The sequence below is a fragment of the Callionymus lyra genome, chromosome 12 (genome assembly GCF_982586985.1).
Source record: "Callionymus lyra chromosome 12, fCalLyr1.hap1.1, whole genome shotgun sequence".
Lineage (NCBI taxonomy): Eukaryota > Metazoa > Chordata > Actinopteri > Syngnathiformes > Callionymidae > Callionymus > Callionymus lyra.
Genome location: NC_141829.1, coordinates 24,283,153 through 24,290,582, shown reverse-complemented (window position 1 = coordinate 24,290,582; position 7,430 = coordinate 24,283,153).

Below are 7,430 nucleotides of genomic sequence, written 5' to 3'. Positions count from 1 at the left end.
GGAACTAGTGTAGAAGGCTGACCCACAAACTATTTCCATGTGGAAGACGAGAGATGAAAAACTAGCTCAAAGTTAAAGTAAATGCTAGCTTACATCATACACACTGACTGAAAGCTGCCTCTAAGAGACATAAAAAAGGTCAAGAATTTAAACTTATAATTTAAAAAAATCGTATTCGTTTTTTAGAGACACATCCCTTCAGAATTTATAGAAAAACTATTTAATTAAAGTAGAAATTTTTCTTTCATCTTTTTTAAATCACGCACGTTTATATCAAATTAAAATGTTTTTTCTTTTGTTATTTTAAATGTTGTTAATTTAATCAAATAATTTACTTTTGTATATATATTCAAATGAACATTAATGGCCCAGCCCTATAGTGTGATATATTGAATGAATGAATTTCCCTCTTTAGAGCTTTTTTTTCCGCCACTTTTGCATATTTCACCTTCTGCGTCTGTCAATCTGTGGCTGTCACATCACAGCACTACTTTCTCTTGTCTGGCAGCGTTATCACCACGGAACCAATTTTAGCACACTGCGGGGCAGTAAACACAGTTGCCATGGAAACCTCGCCGAGACACACATTGATAAGCGGATTGGAGCAGCTGTATTTCTCTGATGACGAATGAAACCTCAGAGAAGGTTTCAGCTGGAGAAACACAATTAAACTCTGCCAATATATTGTGGCAGCCGCGGCCGCTACACACACTCAGGAATCTGTTTGATTTCTCATTACGAGGCCGATAACAAACCACTCTTATCTGGTTTCACCAAAGCAGCCGCTGGTGCCGCTGCCAGGCTGGCTCTGCCTGCGGGTCTGCACATGGACCCCAATTAGTTTCTACTTTACGCATGGAGGTATTGATCTGGTGCAGCTGCCGAGACAGTCGGACTTCATTTGGGACAATCAATAAATCCCAAACTGATTAAAAACAAGGACAATATTGAGATTCAAGTGACATTTCCGAATGTGAGACATGGAAGAGTCATGTTCTGTTGCTGTTTAACAGGGTTACAGCGGGACTCAGCTGTTTTTTTGGGGGAAACTGACGGACAAAATTTGATTCAGGTGATATCACCTAGGTTGAACAAGGACCCCAAAACCCTGTTGTTCACTGAGAATATATTTTGATTGACATACTTTTATTTTAATCACCATATTCTAGTGATGGTTTGATGAGGCCTCGTGAAGCAGCTGATGCTGTATCATGATACAGTTTTAAAAAAAAACACTAGATGGCACTCTGTGAAAATTTTCCAGGTTTCATTGAATTAGTAGATCAGATCCTAAGATTATGAAGCAGAGAGCGCCATCTAGTGGATTTAAAACTGTTTCATAATACAGCATCAGTTGCCTTGTAAGCCAATCTAGTATTTAAAAATAAAGAAACTCTATTCGATGCTTTATCAATCCACCACTACCATATCCCAAATGTCACAACTGTGTGAACTGAGAATTTTTAGATTTTTAAAATGAGCTATGAGTTAATTTTAAGATATTGATTAGTCTGACACATTTTTGAATTTTCGACCCAATACATGCAAGGTTGATTTAGGTATTTTTCAAAACACTACATCCCTTTATCTGCACTGTGTAAATAATTTAAGTATTTTATAAGATTTTTATTTTGGATTTTTGTTCTTGTTTGATGTTGCATAAAGTACTGAAAATCCCTATTTGGTGGTTTTCCACTGAAAATAGCAGTACAAATCATTCTGATTCTGATTCGGAAACGGAAAATATGTAGATTAAGTAGATGTAGAAATAAACAAAGGATTAACTGACACCACACAAAATCGTATGCTGTGTTTACAACACTGGGAATAAAAGTTTCTGATTTAAATGTAAATTATAAGAAAATGGCAAAACTCTGTAATTATTGTAACTCTTAATAATTATTCAATTACAGTAAAATGAAAGACACAACTGTGTTGGTGTTATTTACACAAACTTAAAATGATTTAGTTGGAAAAAATAAATCAGAAATCACCATTTACTGTTAAACTTGTGTTAAGAAGGTAATGTGAAGCAAACAAAGGTACATTGAATTTGGGGGAAAAAATAATAATATTAGCATAAAGAAGACAACAACAACATACATGTTATAACCTGAGAACCATACAGCGAATCAATCAATAATTTATTTTTTATTAAAAGGTAAATTTCCTTTTCAAATGGTCCACTCTGCTTTTAAAGAGTTAAAATTTGACCCACAGGACACATTAAGACGCACTTCACTCTACATCCTCTCACAGGTGTGAGGGAGAAGCCGGTCCAGTTCATCCAGAACTGACTTCTGTACAAAACTTGAACACAACATGCAAACATTCACATAAACTACACAATTGGTTTTTGCGAGATAAGCAAATATTTAAAACATTAACAAGCACAATCTTGTTTATTTAGGTCTTAAAACACGTGTTGGTAGCTTCTTATCTTGGCACTAAGTGATCATTGAAAGTGATCTGGGCTCTGACTAACATGGCTTGATGACTTCTTGTTGGCTTTATTCCTAAATATCATTTTCTCACGGGACCAACTGGATGTGTTGGTGTCGACCCGACTGACTTCCTCTCTAATGGGTCACAGCTGGTACCACCGACAAATGAGCCCGTGGCAAACACAGTCAAGCGATTAATGAATTTCTGTGTCAACCAATCACGAGCGTCCTCAGCATGAGGTCCACTTGGAACCGCTGGTGCCGATTAGACTCCCGAGGTTCTGGTGGTTCTCTTGGTTCTGTTGGTACCATTTTGATATTGTCGTCAAAGAGTGGCCAAAGTCATGGCAAGTCTGGTCAAAGTTTGAGTGGCCTGTGAGAGATTACGGTCATTTTGAAGGACCTTCAGGACCTAAGTTTTTAAATGGTTCAAATTCAGAATAACAAATGTTTTCACTTGAAATAAACATACTTGTCTTACAGTAAAATGACCATTTATTGCTGCTGATGAAACACACACACACACACACACACACACACACACACACACACACACACACACACACACACACACACACACACACACACACACACACACACACACACACACACACACACACACACACACTCACACAATTGCACAAACAGGACAGCTTGTTTGTTACTTGAGAGCTACATTAGTGTGACAACAGCCGGTGTTTTGTGAGTGCGTTTGTTTGTGCACGTGTGTTTGCATGTGTGTATGCACATGAGTGTACTGTATATGTGTGGATGTTTGTGTTTGTGTGAGCATGTTTGTGTGTGTATCTGTGCATGTGTAAGTGTGAGAATGTGTGGGTCTGTGTTTGTTTGAGTGTACATTTTTGTGTGCCTGGGTGTGTGTATGTCCGATTGTGTGTGTGAGCATTTGTGTTTTTATATGTGGTATGTTACTTTACAGTATGTGTCTAATTGTGTTTGTGTACAGTGTAGGTGTGTGTGCATGTGTATGTCTGTTTTTGAGTATACAGTATGTGTGTGTGTGTGTCTTTTTGTGAGTACATGTAGATGAGTTTGTTTGTGTGTAAAAATGTGTTTGTGTGAGCACATGTGGGTGTGTTTTTGTGTGAGTATAAAGTATGTTTGTGTGCATGTGTATGTGTGTTTGTGTCTTTGAGTATACAGTATTTGTGTCTCTGTGTGCTTTTGTTAGTACATGTTTTTATGAGTACATATGGGTGTGTGTTTGAGTATACAGTATGTGTGTTTCTGTGAGTACATGTGGGTGTGTTGTACATGTGTTTGTAAGTACATCTGTGTGTGTTGGAGTATCCAGTGTGCGTGCGTGCACGTGCATGCGTGTGTGTCTTCCATCTGGCGTGTGAATATTCACACTCAGCTGGCTCCGCAGACTCCTCAGTTAATTACTTTGCAGCGGATCAAAGAAACATTGACATGATTCAAGTTGGAGCCTCAACAAGAGCGAGGATGAATAAAATATGAGCGTTTGTCTCTGATGAGTATCGACGGTGGAGAGAGCAGGAAAACAAACTTGAACAACTCCTCAATGACGAAAACAACCTCCATCACGTGGACATCATGACTTTAACCTTCTTTACTGACTTCTTTGTTGTCATGAGTCACCACCTGATCTGAAAGTGATCAACTCTGGCTGCAGCAGCTTCCTCCGTCCGTCCAGGAGGATAATTTCCCTCAGGTAAACTCTTAATCCGTCAAGTAGAGAGCAGCAACCTCTGGAGAAATACACCGTCGGCGACACAGACGACACGTTAATGTGACTTGTTAGTGAAATATCTATCAAGACCATCAAGACTCTCTGCTTCACCTTTTATGACAAGTTGCTGCTGCTCTTTAGAGGTCAAAGGTCACAACCTAGTGAAAAACGAAGAAATCATCAAAGATGTATATGTGGCAATTTAAATGTCAGCATTAAGTTGAATTTACAATTTTTAGTGTGCTCATTTTAATAAACACAACAATTACTGTAATGCTGGAAGCAATACCACAATTATACACTAGAGGGCAGTCAAGTGAAAGCCACTGTCACATCCCGAATTTATTACCAGAATTGAAGTTGCCAGGAAAGAACGTAATGAAGCCTTTTTTTACAATAAACATGTAAAATAAATTAAAAAGTTAAAAAGTAAACACAAACACTAAAGCAACTAAGAATTAATTAGTTGACGATGTCATTATTGCAGGAAGAAATACCATCATAACTCATTTTGATGAAATATATTGCTTTTGGGTAAAAAAAAAAAAAAAAAACTTATTGTTGACTATTGACTATTTTGTACTATAGAGGTTTGGATTTTTTTTATTTTTTTTATTCTAGTTTGAAAACTACAGTTCCTGATTGGAAGGAAAAGATAGTACACTCTTAAAAAGATCACGGTAGATTTCTATGTAAACAAAAGTTTAGAAAAAACTATTATTAATTCATTGTTTTAAATATTTGCGTTTTTCACTAGTTTGATATGACGCAGTGGCAAATCTGTCAAACTCTGAGACTCCTGTGTTGGTCTCAGTGTTGTCTTGACCTTTTAAATATATATATTGTATTGGGTATTGTTTTGATTGTTTAAGCACTTTGTGACCCTGGTCTGGAAAAGCGCTATATAAATATAAATTACTTACTTACTTACTTACATGTGAGGCAATGATTTATAAAAAAGAATAAATGTAAATAACTTGAACACTTTCAAAAATATTTTCTTATAGCAGTTTTCGTATGTATTTTCTATGACTTCATGAGGGCCACACATATATAGTCAAAGGGTCACAAGTGGCCCCTCTGGCCACACTATCACAACATTAAAGTTTCATAAAAGACACTTAATAATAATAATAATAATAATAATAATAAATTGTATCTAATAGCGCGTCTCATGGGACTCAAGGTCGCTTCACATTAAAAACACATACTACAATAAAATAAAACCAGGTGGTGGAGGATAAAAACAACACAATACTTCACAACAACACGAGGATTGAAAATTCTAGTGAGATCTCCAGTGACTGTGATCCACTTGACAGCAGTCACGAGGCCCTGCGTCCCCCCTCCTTGTTTTCCCATTCCCACAATTTGACGAGTTCTCCAAATTTGGCCCCTGCAGGACTCAGTGGAGACCCATGCAGGAGAGCGGAGAAATCAGATCACCGTACTCATGGCTCACATTCTCCTCTGACCTGTGAGCGTCCTCGTGCTCGCCTCAACATTTATGAACTCAAACGAGCTCCGAGGCAACAGCTTTAATAATGGCGGCAGTAATCAGAAAATACCTCATGAGGAGACTCGCACACTCCAGAGAGCAGCATGTGGTTTTCATTTGTCAACACAGTTTCACTGGCAGCTCGGAGAGATACGACGATTTAGAAGGTCTGCTGGGGGAATGATGAACAAGCTTTCTCCAGTGTGATGAGATCTTTTTCCACTGAGGAATGACTGAGGAGTATTTTTAGAGAAAACAACAAAAAAAGAGGAATGAATCATAGTAGAATGTTCTTCCTGGGGAGCAACGCCACCTACCGGCTGATAAGGGGAGTCATCGAGTTATTTTTGTCCAGTTTACTTAAAAGGTCAATTAATGTTTTTTAAGTGTATCTTAAATTGACCTTCGACCTCTATTGTAATAATCTGTATGTGTCTGTTTGTACAAAACATTCTTTTAATTGATATGTTTACATTAGAAAATGTCCTTAAGCCCCGCCCACTATTAGGGATTAATGTTGGTCAAGGAGGAGTGAAGCCATTATTACGTCATAATGGACTTCGCTCTCGAAACCTCTTCTTCGCCGAGATTTCAGACGGGGGAGAACTTTAATAAGTAATAACTTCAAAACATCATCATGATGAGAGATTTACTTCATCGTGGAAAGAAGGACGTCAGGAGAGTTTTGTATCAAAAATGTTCACTGAAGTTTAGTGAATAACAAAATGTTACAATTTCAATTAAAATCTTTTCAAAAGTCATTTATACAAAAGGAATCATTTTAACATGAAATTCTGACATAGAATAATCACCTCAAATTCATCTAAGTATTATAAAAGATTAAAATGTTGCTTTTGCCAGAGTAGAAGTGTTAGAAGTAGAACATTTAGAAAATGTTTAGAAAATATAACATGTTCTTGACCCTCAAAACATTGGAGGCAATTTTGAGATTAAAGTGAGTAAAAAAGGATTTTGCATTTTCTTTGGTGAATATTTATTACTATTAAAGGTTTATAAATATTTGATTAGGTAGGTTCAATTTATTCTCTGTAAAAAAAATGTGACCCCTTTTTTGTATTAGTTTAAAAAAATATTAGTTTCCATCGTATTTTGTTCCTTCCTTCTCTTTTCCTTCCCTTAAAACAGTCACAAGGTAAAATGTGACCCCCGATCATGAGCCAAGGTCTCAAGCAAGCAAGTTCCCAAAGGGTTTTATTTATTTTCTCTTTTTAATTGATAAATATTAGGGGATGACTTGAATGCTATACTTGCTAGGTTAGCTATTCTGGGCTGTCACGCTAGCACTTCGATTGCACGGTGGGTGCTATCGAAGAAAAACATGCCTTAAACTGGGAACATGAAAAACAAGAATTACAAACAGATGATGAAAATCAGCTGTTGTTTGTCTATGACGCACTTTGAAACGTATCCACTGTGTTGCTCTGACCAGATAAGGTATCTCAGGCTCAGTTCATTCGTTAAAGCAGATAATGGATCACAAGATGATGAGTCCACTTCGATTGAAACTCGCACCTCAGCAGGTTTGAGAAGATTGAAGTCATTCCCTCGGTCCGGCTTGTTGACAGTCGTGTTACTGCTGTTTGCCAGCTGTTGGTCCTCCTTAGAGAGCCAGCAGTCCTGGAATGTTCCCATGCAGATCCTCCGAACATGCACGCACAACACTTGCAGCCCAGCGTTCCCGTCTCAACGAGATCTTTCTTTAATCAGGGAAATTCAGCGATTTTTCACTTCTTTTCTGCTCGACCACTTGGAC